The sequence below is a fragment of the Carlito syrichta genome, unplaced genomic scaffold, assembly GCF_000164805.1.
Source record: "Carlito syrichta isolate Samal-C Ts95f unplaced genomic scaffold, Tarsius_syrichta-2.0.1 Scaffold274385, whole genome shotgun sequence".
Taxonomy (NCBI): Eukaryota; Metazoa; Chordata; class Mammalia; order Primates; family Tarsiidae; genus Carlito; species Carlito syrichta.
In genome coordinates, this window is record NW_007218481.1 from 68,457 (window position 1) to 80,105 (window position 11,649).

Genomic DNA, 11,649 nt, shown 5'->3' on the forward strand with positions numbered 1-11,649 from the left:
ATAATCATGTGGTTTTTGTTTTGACATCTGTTGATGTATTTAATTACATTTACTGTTTTATGAATGTTGAACCAGCCCTGCATCCCAGGGATGAAGCCTACTTGGTCATAATGGATGATTTTTGAGATGTGTTGTTGAATCCTGTTTGCTAGGATCTTGTTGAGAATTTTTGCGTCTATGTTCATCAAAGATATTGGCCTGTAGTTCTCTTTTTTTTGTTGGATCTTTACCTGGCTTGGGTGTCAATGTGATGTTAGCTTCATGAAATGATTTGGGGAGGGTTCCATCTTTTTCAATAGCCTGAAATAACTTCATTAGGATTGGAATCAGTTCCTCCTTAAATGTCTTGTAGAATTCTGCTGGAAAGCCATCTGGTCCAGGGCTTTTTTGTTGGTAGGTAATTTTCTTATTACATAATCAATTTCCTTGACTGTTATTGGTCTATTTAGAGTCTCAATTTCTTCTTGTTTCAGCCCAGGTAGTTTGTGTGATGACAGAAAGTCCTCCATTTCCTTGAGGTTTTCAAGTTTGTTTCCATACAAGTGTACATAGTAGTCTCTGATGATCTTTTGTATTTCTTCAGGGTCAGATGTGACTTCATCTTTTGTGTTTCTGATTGTGCTTATTTGGGTTTTTTCTTTCTTTTTCTTGGTCAATCTAGCTAGGGGACCATCGATTTTGTTTATCCTTTCAAAAACCAGCTTTTTGTTTCATTGAATTTTTGTATTGTCTTTTTGTCTTCTATGTCCTGGATTTGGGCTTTTATTTTTGTGATCTGGATTCTTCTGCTGAAATTAGGGTTTTTGTGGTCTTGCTTTTCCAGCTTCCTTAGGTGGCTTGTTAGGCTGTTAATTTGTTCTCCTTCCATTTTCTTCATGTGTGTTTGTAGGGATATAAATTCCTCTCTTACTACAGCTTTTAAGGCGTCCCAGAAATTTTGGTAAGATGTTTCTTCATTCTCATTTGTTTCCAGGTGTCTTTTGATCTCTGTTTTGATTTCATCATTGACCCAGGAGTTGTTTAGCATCATGCTGTTTAGTGACCATGTCTTTGTGGGTTTTGGGGGGACCTTGTTGATGCTAATGTTTATTTTTATTCCACTGTGGTCCGAGAAGGTGCATGGTAGAATTTCGGTCCTTTTAAATTTGCTTATGCTTTATTTATGGCCAATTATGTGGTCGATCTTGGAATATGCTCCATGCGGTGATGAGTAGAATGTGTATTCTCTGGTCTTTGGATGTAGTGTTCTGTAGGTATCAATTAAGTCCATTTGGTCCAGAGTCACATTGAGGTTCCGGATCTCATTGCTGTTTTTTTGTCCCGATGATCTGTCTAGGGTTATGAGTGGGGTATTAAAGTCCCCAGTTATGATGATGTTAGAGTCAATATCTTTCTTTAGTTTTCCTAGGAATTGCTTTATAAAAGTTGGTGCACCTATGTTAGGTGCATATATATTTAGGATAGATATTTCTTGTTGATGGAGTGAACTTTTTATCATTATGTAGTGGCCCTCTGTATCTTTTTTAATTTTTGATAGCTTAAACGGTATTTTGTCTGAAATTAGGATTGTGACTCCTCCTTTCTTTTGTGTTCCATTCACTTGGAAATTTGTTTCCCATCCTCTTACTTTGAGTCTGTGCATGTCCTTTCTAGTGAGATGGGTCTCTTGAAGGCAGTATATTGTTGCCTGGTGATATTTTATACATTTTGCCATTCTGTGTCTTTTCAGTGGTGCATTTAGTCCATTCATGTTCAGGCTAATTATTGAAATGTGAAAGTTTGTCCCTATCATAGAGTTTTTATAGAGTTGTTCTTCCACTTGGTTTATTGTCTTTTTTTTGTTCTTGAGGTTGGTTCATGTGATTTTATTCTTTTTCCTGTACTCTTGTGAAGAACGTTGTTCTTTTTTCCCCCTTTTCTTCTGTGTTTAGTACTTTCTTAAGTGTTTCATGTAGAGGTGGTTTGGTGGCAGTGTAAGTTCTTAGGGATTGGATATCTGGGAAAGATTTTAATTCTCCTTCGCTGATGAAGCTTAATCTGGCTGGGTAGGTTATTCTTGATTGAAAGTGTTTATCTTTTTGGACTTTGAAGATAGGGCTCCAAGCTCTCCTAGCCTGCAGGGTTTCTGTAGATAAATCTGCTGCTATTCTAATTGGTTTTCCCTGGTAGGTGATCTGGCCTTTTTCTCTTTCTGCCTTTAGGAGTTTTTTCTTTTATGCCTACTTTGTTTAGGCAAATTATTATGTGTCTAGGAGTTGGTTTTCTCATTTGTTGTCTTGCAGGGATTCTCTGAATCTCTTGTGTTTGAGTTTTTGCATCATTGATTAGATAAGGGAAGTTTTCTTGAATGATCTCATGAAAGGTTTGTTCCAGTGTGGTCTCTGTCTCTCTTTCTGCCTCAGGAAGTCCAATTACTCTTAGGTTCTGTCTCTTGAAGTAATCGCTCATCATTGGAAGGTTTTTTTCTGTCTTTTTTAGTTTGTTTTCTGTGTTTCTGAGAGTTTGGTTTAGTTCTATATTTTGGTCCTCAAGCTCTGAGATTCTTTCTTCTGCTTGGGTAATTCTGCTTTCCATGCTTATCAGTTTGTTATTTATTTCATTCACAGTATTCTTTATTACTCTTATCTCAGATATAAGCTCCTTTCTATTTTCTTCTTGAGTCTCCTCAATTCTTTTAATTTCTCCATTAATGTCTTGACATCTAGGTTTGTAGCTTGAGACCAGTCATTCTGGGGTCTCTTCATTGTTTGCATTCCAAAGTCAGTTTTCTCAGTGTCTGCTGTCCCAGGGGTCTGAGAGAGACCCATATTCTTCTTTTGGTTTTTCTTCATTTGTGTAGATTTTTCTCTCGTCCCTTAGTGGATAAAGTCCCTTGAGCCTTAATCTCCAGACTCTCCCCTCTGTTTTTGTTGCAGGCAGCTAGCCTGTTGCCTGGGAGATCTGTGACACTGGTCTCTATTCAGTGTAGGGGAGGGGCTTTGTCTCCTGTTTAACGACGTCAGCTTGGGAACCGAGGTGGAGGCTCTGATAGGTGGGCGGGGCGATGCGTTGTAAATATGCCTTGAAAATGGCAGAGGTGGTAGTTTTACTTTCACTTTTAGGGATGCTCCTGTGAGTCTCTAGGTGGGATCAGCTGCACAGCTGGGCACTGGATCCGGGGTGCCACCAGCAAGCTGGAGTGGAGGAGAGGGTAGGGCATTCCCTCCTCTGGAGCTCGAAGCCTCTGATTGGCACCTTACACCAGCTTGGTGTTCTGCTCCCTTACACAGGCTTGCAGTCACACACTGAGTGCCTCAGTCAGGGTGGGCCTGGGGCTTCAGATCTTCAAAGCTCCAGAGGGCAGGTGGTGGCTCTAGGTCCCTCACAGGGCACTTCAGCCAGAAATGGGACTGATATCTTTGAGGGGCGGGCGCCCAAAGCCTCCCTGGGTGACCAACAGGTTGGTGCTGGGTGCTGGTCGTGACAATGCAGCCAAGGAGGGAGCTGGGATTCGGGATTCCAGATTCCCAGCCGGCCGGAATCACATATAGTGGAGCAGCTGTGGTTGGGCCACAATATCTGGCCCTGCATTGGACCAAAGGTCCCCAGGCCTCATACCAGTGCGGCTGGCGGTGGGCAGGGGGGTGCAGGAAGAAAAGTAAGGGTCTTTTTGGGAACTCACGTTCGGAGAGTCTCATGGATCCATCTATGCCATCGCCATCTTCAGGTCAGAGTCTTGTATTTTAACTTTGTAATAATTGTTTTTTCTATACCCATTTCATTTTTGTCTTAATTTTTTTCAAATGTTATATACATTCTCACATAAAGCAAGCTTTAAAATAATTACAAAAGTATTAAATATAAAATCAATTTAATCACATATAATCAAAGCAGTATTATATAAATTAATATGAGTTTTTTCAGCTATCAAATTATTGACAATTAAAAATTATATTCAGTGCTACAATGAACATAGCATATGGCACTGTTGTATGTTCTTAATAAAAATAAATTACTATGTGCTAAATGTGGCCAAATATTTATGAAAAAGTTCAATGTTGCATTATTTAAATAAAAAGTGATAAAGAAATTGTTAGGGAACCTATGACAGATTCATATCCTCTGGTATCAATCATTAAATGGTGCAATCAATCATTAAATGGTGCTTATAAATAAATTTGAATTCTAAGGGAGAAAGTGCTGATTATATAATGTCTAGCAGCAAAATATTTAGGATTCTTCTATAGTTTGGATGTTTGTTTCCCCAAACCACGGGCTGAGATTAGATCCTCAGTGTTACATGTGGGGCCTAATGAGAGGTATTTCAGTCATGGGGGCAGGTCTTTCATGAATGGCTTGATGATGTCCTTGTTGTAATGAGGGAGTTCTTGCTATATTAGTTTCCAAGAGAACTGGTTGTTAAAAAGAGCCTGGCACCGCCCCACTTTCTATCTTGCTTTCTCTCTCACCATGTAATATCTGCACATACCAGCTCCAATTCACGTTTCACCAGAAGCAGATACTGGTGCCATGCTTCTTGTACTGTCTCCAGAATAATGAGCCAAAAAACCTCATTCCTTTATAAAATATCTGGACTTTGATATTCCTTTATAGCAACACTAAACAGACTAAGACAGATTCAATACTGGATAATATGTTATCTCAAGTGTGCAGAGATATTATAAAATATTGATTAAAATATCCAAAGGATGTTGAAATGATTATTCATAAGTGGTTATATTCTTTACGCTTCCCCTATATTCCAAACTATTTATATATTAAACAAATAGTATTCACAGTTTTAGGTAAAAGTAATGAGTGAATATGTAACAAAGCTTCTTAGGGGGTTTGTAAACTCCTTGAACAGGAACAAGGAAGCAGTAGATTCTCTCCATAGAGAATATAATGTAAGGTTACTAGAGAACAGAGACAGTGGAACTTTTTAAAGTGTATTCCACACAAGTCTTCTCTGCAAAACTTAAATGTCCTTTATCTCTAAAATGGTAGAATAAATTCTGGTAAAAAGAAACTACCACTCCATTCATATCCTTCCTTCTTTTCTTTCTTTTTTCTCTATCTTTCTTTCTTTCTTAACAATTTTATTGCAGTATAATTGATATACAAAAACTTTACATGTTTAATATATACAATTTGATAGATTTGGAGATATGCATACAACTAAAAAACCATCACTACAATCAAGTTGATGAGCATATGTATCATTTCCAAAAATTTTCTCCTGCTCTCCTATCTTGTATGCACAATCTTTTTTGCATCATAATCTCTTCTTTTGATATAAAAATAATCTTACATGCATCATTGCCTCACAAATGGTATGGGCTTTAAAAAATTTTTCCTCTGCAAATTTATTATTGTTTTATATATTATTATAATTTATATATATATTTGGAAACAGGAGATGCATTGATAGATGGATTAAAATTTTGTCTGGTCAAGTGGGGGCGTTTTAAACACTTTATCTTATATAACTGTAGATTAAAATGCAGTTGTTAGTAATAATATAGAGAGATCCTGTGCACCCAGGTCCTTTTATTAACTTGCAAATCACAATATCGCAATCAGGATATTGACATTGATGCAGTCCACAGATTTTTCTTAGATTCATTTATGTGTGTATTTGTGTTTGTGTGTATTTAGTACCATGCAATATTGTCATATAGGTAGATTCATGTATCCACCAACCACCACAATCAAGATACAGACCAATTCTATCAACACAAGGATCCAGTATGTTGTCTTTAACAACTATGCTTACTTTCTTCCTGCTGGCTTTCTATCTTAACACCTTCATCTCTAGCAACCACTTATTTCTTCTCTATTTCTAAAATGCTGTAATTTCAATAATTTTGTATAAATGGAGCCATGGATTGATTATGTAATCTCTAGGATGGGTCTTTTCACTCACCATAATACTTTGGAGATTTATCTAAGTCATGTGTTTCAATTGCTGGATGGTATTGCATTGTGTAGGCATACCAGTTTACTCAACAATTTATTGTTTGAATTTCATGATTCAGCACTATAACTATGATCTTGTAAAGGTCTTTAGCTCCTTTGCTTATCTTTCCCTCTATCAAATACACATAACAAATACACCTAACAAAAATTAAACTCTTGTTAAACTCATATATCCTTGCACCTGAGAAGCTGAATAAAATCATACAGTGATACTGACTGTTCTCATTTAAAACTAATTATCATAAAGTTCAAATGAGAGCTCAAAACTCCTTCACAGTCATAGCTCACTTCCTAAATAATTTCACTTTACCATTCCTAGAGAGGACTATTTCATACCTAATCATCTGTCCTCAAACTTTCAAAACACTTACTCTTAATTTTAGGTGAAATAACTTCATAATTTCCAGAGAAAATAAATGTAATGAAAAGAACTATCTCATCTTACTACCAAATCTATCACCTCACCTGTATGAGTGCTTACGTACTTTCTCATTTTTTTCTGTTGTGAAGGAGGATGTGTCTCTCCTACTGCTTATAGCCATCTCTTCCTCCTGTGCTTTGTGTTTCAACATGTGTTCAGAATAGGATTCCATTGTATGAATATATCACATATTGTTTATAGATTCACCAGATGACACTTGGATAATTTCCAGCTCTTGGTAATCAAAAATAATACTGCTATGAAAATTTATGTGTATGCTTTTTTTGTGGATGTATGTTTTGATCTCTGTTAGGTAAATACCTAAGGGAAGATGAAGCTGAGTAAAATCATTCAAAAAATTGTGTTATATGATAAGTATTTAACAATGTAAGGTACTACCATACTGTTTTCTAAAGTGACTGCTCCATTTTGCTTTTCTACCCAGCAATGTATGAGAGTTCCAGTTGCTCCACATCTTCTTCAACACTTGAGGTTGTTAGTCTTTGTGATGTTAACCATTCTGTTGGATATGTAGGGGTATCTTTATTATGGTTTTAATTTCCATTTCTCTGATGACTAAAGATGTTGAGCATCTATTCATGCATTTATTGACCATTATTTTATCTCCTTTTGTGATGTGTTTGTTCAAATGCTATGCCTATTTTTTAAATGGATTTTTATATTAGAATAGTATTAGGTTTATATAAAAGTTTCAAAGACAATAGAGAGTTGACATATACAATTAATGTGGTTTCAATCACTTTTAATATCTTACATTATTATGCTACATTGTCACACTAATAAATATTTCTTATAGGCTGAAACCAAGGTTTGCTTGTTTATGACAAGAGTAGTTAATAATAGAATAATAAAACCAGTTTACTTTCTTTATTTTCCAATAATTAAGCTAACGAGTAAGGCCACTTAGATTTAAAAGTACACATTTTCCCCACTCACCACATTGCACCTCCTTCAGGATGTTACACTCGTCCTCCCTTCTTTTGTTTAAGATCTCTAAGCCTGCTTGTAGGCCGATCTTATCTAACAAAACTGCAGGTAACTGAAGAAGCCCAGCACCAGACCAGCAGAAATTTACAGAGCATGGAGGAGCTGAACATACTCTGAAGAAGAAACTGGAATTTAGATAAGAGTCTCCAAACTCCTCTGAAATAGACTTGGACTCTGTTAAAATCTTTATATCTTTAGGAGTTAATTGACCTTTTGAGTGTACCCTATCTTCCCCATGTAACTTTTAGGTTTTAAACTTTACTTTAATCATTAGTCATACATAGTACATTACACAGTTATTGTTTCATGTGTAATAAATCTTTCAAAAACAGGAAGTGCAGTATATGAGAATTATTAAAAGGGATTGTAACCTCAAAAAAAGAGAATGAGATTAGTTAATAAAAAAACAGCCTTCTCTTTCAGATGTTATCTGAACACTAGCATATGTCAATGGTCACAGGAAAGGAAGATTAGTTAAAACATTTAGTATGGTTTTGTTATACACAGGTTTTGTTAGTTAAGGTAGATAAGAATGAATGTTTGATTATAAATACCGGAAGTAAACTGTGTCTCTTTGAACAAGTTGTAGCAGGGATGCAGCTTGTTCTGTTACCTCAGTTACAGAATTCTCCCAGTCTCTGTCTCATTTTGAATGATCATGAGAAAGCAGCTGATCTAGTTCTACTGAAACATAGTGATACATTAATAACGACTAAAATCAATAGTTTATTTGGATTTCATTAGTCTTTTGCCTTACATCACTTTTTGTTCTAGGATCCCAGTTAGGTTACACATTGCATTCAGATATTATATTTGTTCAGGGTACTGTGGCTGTGACAGTTTCTCAGACATTCCAAGAATTTCGATGACCTTGACAGCTTTGAGGAGTACTCAATATGAGTTTTCTGATGATTAGTTTGAGGTTATGAATTTTTGCAAGGAAGACCACAGAAAGGTAGTGTTATTCTCAATACATCATTTCAAGAATACGTGTTATCAGCAAGACTTATCACTGATTATGTTAACCTTTTTTTCCTTTTTTAAAAATATGTGGGGTACAATTCAGGGTTAGGTATACAAATGTTGATTATGCAGGTACCCTTGTTAATGAGGTGTGCCCCTCCCTCCCCTAGTAGTTTCCCTCAACTGCCATTTCCACCCCGCCTCCCCTGGAAGTTTCCCACTACTGCCAATCCCTTTCTTATAGTATTATAATAATTGTTCAAGGTCTGCTTATGAATGAGAACATATAGTACTCTGTTCTTTGTTTCTGTGATAGATCAGAGTATGATTGACTCTAAATTCATCCAACTTGCTGCGAAGTCCATATGTTTGTCCTTTATGGCTGTATAATATTCCATTGTGTATATGTACCACATTTTTAAAATTCAGTCCAGCTTCGATGGGCAGCATGGTTGGTTCCATGTTTTTGCTATTGTGAATAGAGATGCAACAAACATTCGTGTGCAGGTATCTTTTTTGTAGAATGATTTGGGTTCTTCCGGGTATATTCCCAATAGGGGAATTGCTAGGTCTTATGGAAGGTCAATTTCTAGTTCTTTCAGAGAACACTGTCTTCCAGAGAGATTGTACTAGTTTGCATTCCCACCAGCATTGTAAAAATCTTCCTTGTTCTCTGCATCCTTGCCAGCATCTGCTGTTGTTTGTTTTATTAATGATGGCCATTCTTACTGGGATTAGGTGGTATTTCAATGTGGTTTTGATTTGCATTTCCCTGATGATTAGTGAGGCTGAGCACTTTTTCATGTAGCTGTCCATATATCTTCTTTTGAGAAGTGTCTAGTAATGTCTTTGGCCATTTTTTTTTTTTTTTTTGGAGTTGGAGTCTCACTCCGTCGCCCAGTCTGGATTGCAGTGTCACACATCCCAGCGTCGACTTGCTGGGCTCTGGCTATTCCTCCACCTCAGCCTTCCAAATAGCTGGAACTACAGGCGCGGGCTACAGTGCCCAGCTAATTTTTTTGATTTTTTGTAGAGACGAGGTCTCGCCAATTTGCCCGTGCTGGTCTTGAACAATTGGGTTTAGGCAGTCCACTTGCCTCAGCCTCCCAAATTGCTGGGATTACAGGCTGAGCCATCGAGCCCGGCCTTGCCCACTTTTTAATGGGACTGTTTGTTTTTTTCCTTTTGGCACATTTGAGTTCCTTGTGGATCTTAGACTTTAGACTTTTGTCAGATATATAGTTGGTAAATATTTTTTCCCCATTCTGTGGGCTGTCTCCCTGCTTTCTTGATGGTTTCTTTTGCTTTGCAGAAGCTTGTCAGTTTGATGAGGTCCCACGAGTTTATCTATTTCTTATGGTATGGGTACTTAGGGTTCTGATCAGGAATTGGTTGCCAGTTCCAATTTCCATAAGCATGTCTCCTGTGTTTTCTAACATTCTTATAGTTTGAGGTGTTACGTTTAGGTCTTTGATATATTTAGAGTTAATTTTTGTGTATGGTGATAGGTAGGGGTCCTTCTGCATGTGATCAGCCAGTTTTCCCAGTATCATTTACTGAATAGGTTCTCCTCTCCCCAGTGGTGGTTGTTGGAGGCTTTGTCAAACATGAGTTGGTTGAGAAATTGAGGCTTTACTTCCGGAATCTCTATCCTGTTCCATTGGTCTATATTCCTGTTCTTGTACCAATATCAGGCTGTTTTGATTACTTTTAAGTTTGAAGTCTGGAAGTGTGATACCTCCTGCTTTGTTTCTTTTGCTAAGGATTGTTTTGGCTATTCAGGGTTATTTATGCTTCTATATGAATCTATGTATTGTCATTTTCAGATTTGAAAAGAATAATGTTGGTAACTTAATGGGTATTGTGTTGAATGTTGATTCTTCCTACCCATGAGCATAGAATATTTTCCATTTGTTTGTGTCTTCTTGGATTTCTTTGAGCAGTGTTTTGTAGTTCTCATTGTAAAGGTCTTTCCCTTCTCTGGTTAGGAAGATGCCGAGGTATTTGTGTGTGTGTGTGTGTGTGTGTGTGTGTGTGTGTGTGTGTGTGTGTGTGTCTATTGTGAATTGGACTGTGCTTTTAATTTGGGTCTCTGCCTGCTTGTTGTTGGTGTATAGGAATGCAACTGTCTTTTGCACATTTATTTTGTACCCTGAGACTTTGCCAAATTCCTTTATCTGTACAAGCAAATTTTTGACAGATTCCCTTGGATTTTCAAGGTATAGGAGTGAGGGATAACTTGACTTTCTTTTTTCGTATTTTGATACCCTGATTTACTTCTCTTGTCTAATTGCCCTAGCTAGGACTTCCAACACAATGTTGAACAAGAGGGGTCAGAGTGGGCAGCCTTGTCTTCTTGTTCCAGTTTTCAGGGGAAATGTTTCCAGTTTCTGTCCATTTAGCAATATGCTAACTGTCAGTTTATCATAGATGGCACTTACCATTTTGAAGTATGTTCCCTCTATTCCTGGTGTTTAAAGGTTTCTTCAAGAAGGGATACTGGATTTTATCAAAAGCTTTATATGCACCTGATGTTTTTTACAATGGTTGATGTATTTAATTACATTTATGGTCCTGTGAATGTTGAACCAGCCCTGCATCCTGGGGATGAAGCCTAGTTGGTCATGGTGGATGATTTTTGAGATGTGTTTTTGGATCCGATTTGCTAGAATCTTGTTGAGGATTTTTGCATCTATGTTAATAAGGGATATTGGCCTGTAGTTCTCTTTTTTTGTTGGATCTTTACCTGGTTTGGGTATCAGTGTGATGTTAGCTCCGTAAAATGATTTGGGGAGAATTCCATCTTTCTCAATTGCCTGGAATATTTTCAATAGGAGTGGTATCAGCTCCTCCTTGTACGTTTTGCAGAATTTTGCTGGAAGATTATGTTAACCTTAATCTCCTGGCTGAGATAGTGTTTGCCAGATTTCTTTGCTATAAATTTACTCCCCCCTCCCCCTTTTCACAAGAGGACTGTTGATGTGATGGTAATGTGGAGTGTGGGGAGGAAGGAACTGTTCTAAAATGCTATGATTTAGATCTCAGGGGGCTTGTGCCACTGGAATTTGACCTTCACAAGTGCTTCTTATGTTTTTTCTCCTTCAAGTGAGGTAGGAAGTTTAGCAGGAACTGGACATTGGTATTTCTCTTTCCTCATATTGACTAGGATCTGATAACATTGTTTTGTTTTGAGAGCAAGTGGACAACAGAACACTCTTGGGATATTTCAAAACATTTATGTTTTCCCCTAGGCATATTTCATGATTACTTTTCTGATATACCTTCTGGAAACACTGGGG